Source organism: Sorex fumeus, unplaced genomic scaffold, assembly GCF_029834395.1.
Source record: "Sorex fumeus unplaced genomic scaffold, SorFum_2.1 ptg000005l, whole genome shotgun sequence".
NCBI classification, from domain to species: domain Eukaryota; kingdom Metazoa; phylum Chordata; class Mammalia; order Eulipotyphla; family Soricidae; genus Sorex; species Sorex fumeus.
The window spans coordinates 548,811-550,870 of NW_026606062.1; the positions used below are offsets into that span (position 1 = coordinate 548,811).

Genomic DNA, 2,060 nt, shown 5'->3' on the forward strand with positions numbered 1-2,060 from the left:
CTAGGGGAGCTATGGTGTGAGCAAGAGCAGCAGCAGCAGAGACCTGTGCGTTTCTGCCCTTCTGCATCCTTACTCCCTCCTTGCTCCTCCTGAGACGCGGCAGGCGACAGGCCAGAGGAGGAAGTCGCCGCAGCTCGCCCCTTCTCCCAGCCGCTCAAGCCTCTCTACCGCTTCCCCAGAGGATACCCCCCCACCTACCCCAGACAATGCTATCAGGCTCCTAGCAGAAGGCCATCTGTTTCCCCACTTCTCCGGGACAATACAGCCCCGTGGCCGGGCCCACGAGCTGCACTGAGCTGACTCCCCCAGCTTTCGCAGGTGCACACAAAGCAAGTGTTTTTCCTCCTGTTGATTGTCCTGGTCTTTGCTATGATTGCGTTTCCGCGTGCTCACGCGCTTGAGTTCTTGGCTGAACCAACTCAGCCCTTGAGTAAAGGGCAGAGAAGGAGAGTGGCGCTGGCGATGGGCCACAGATCCACCAGACTCCTTTTTTTTTCAGTTTAAATAAAAAAAAAAACTTTATTATTTTTAACAAAAAAGAACATCCTCTCACTTTCTATTCTTGAAGCAATTTTTCGTTCTTTCCAGTGGAACCAAAACCTCCCGAGCCTCTTTCTGTGTCCTACAAAACTTGAATTTCTTCTATTTCTGGATAAAAAAAGAAAAAATGCGTTCACAAATGAGCTGTGCAATTCGATCACCCTTTTTTGACTTCAAATGCTTCTTTGCCAAAATTAAATAATACTACACCAACATTTCCTCTGTAGTCTTCACCTATTACACCAGCTCCAACATCTATGAAGTGTTTTGCAGCCAAGCCAGAACAAGGAGTTACTCTTCCATAACGCCAGGGCTTTTTCCCATTGTGGTACCCTATAATCATAGGCACTGTACAGGTCATAGCCCGCGGCGCTCTTGGGCCCCCTGTTCGGGGCAGTCATGTGCTCCGAGAGCCACACAAAGTGCTCCTCCACCGCACGCCGCGCCCGCTTGCTGGGGGAGATGACATGGGTCACTTCGGAGCAGCCGTTCGGTAAAGGGCAGAGAAGGAGAGTGGCACTGGCTATCAGCCACTGACCCACCAGACTCCTTCCCACTCTGCTGGCTGTCCAGTGAGGACCTGAGATTATTGCTCCCGTTTGGTTCTGCTGCCCATTGAAGATGAAAAGTAGCAAAACTATCTCTGAAGACATAGGACACGGCTTAAGGAGCTTGCTGGGTTCCAACTCTGACACCACATGTAGTCCCCAAACACCTTCAATAGTGAGCCCTGAGCACTGGGTGTGGCCACAACTGAGTGTGGTCCCCAAACAAAGTAGCATGTGATAACTAGACTGACTCCCTAGAGGACAGGATGATGTCACGGGTCCCAGAGAGCCTTCTGAGCTCCCAGGTACTGACTAGTATAATCGCTTCCACATGAAGGATTTTATATTGAATACTAATTAAACCCATACACACCACATAATATCAAGTAAGTGTAGGAACAAGTATACAAAATAGCTTACATTATTGGGGGCTGGAGCAACAGCACCAGTGGGTAGGGTGTTTGCCTTGCATGCGGTCAACCTGGGTTCCATTCCCAGGCTCCCATATGGTCCCCTGAGCACCGCCAGGAGTAATTCCTGACTGCAGAGCCAGGTGTAAGCCCTGTGCAACACAGGGTATGACCCCCCAAAAACAAACAAACAAACAAAAAATAATAAATGTAAATAAATTTTAAAAAATAGATTACATTATTTTTATGGAACACTGCAAAGAAAAACTTATGAGAGAACATTGAAGGTGATTGGCTTTTTCTGAAAAGGTTGAAGACACACATACCCTACATACACAATCAGCATTTCTTTTCCCAGGCATGATCTCAAGAGAAATCTCCTCATCACAGAAGAAGGATTATGTGGGATGTTCATAACTGCATAGACTGAAATGTTCAAAATAGGAGGGAGACCACCTCCATGCATATCATAGCAGAATAGGCAATTAACTCATCAGATTCTTAAAATGCAGTATACTCAATCAAGGAAAATGAATAGATTCAATATAATCATTTCAGTTTC

At 47.0% G+C, this 2,060-nt stretch overlaps 1 pseudogene; it reads right to left on the reverse strand.

Annotated features, from left to right (window-relative positions):
- Positions 1–556: 556 nt before the first annotated feature.
- LOC130030130 (deoxyuridine 5'-triphosphate nucleotidohydrolase-like) lies at positions 557–1,193 on the reverse strand (annotated as a pseudogene).
- Between the last annotated feature and the right edge of the window lie 867 nt (positions 1,194–2,060).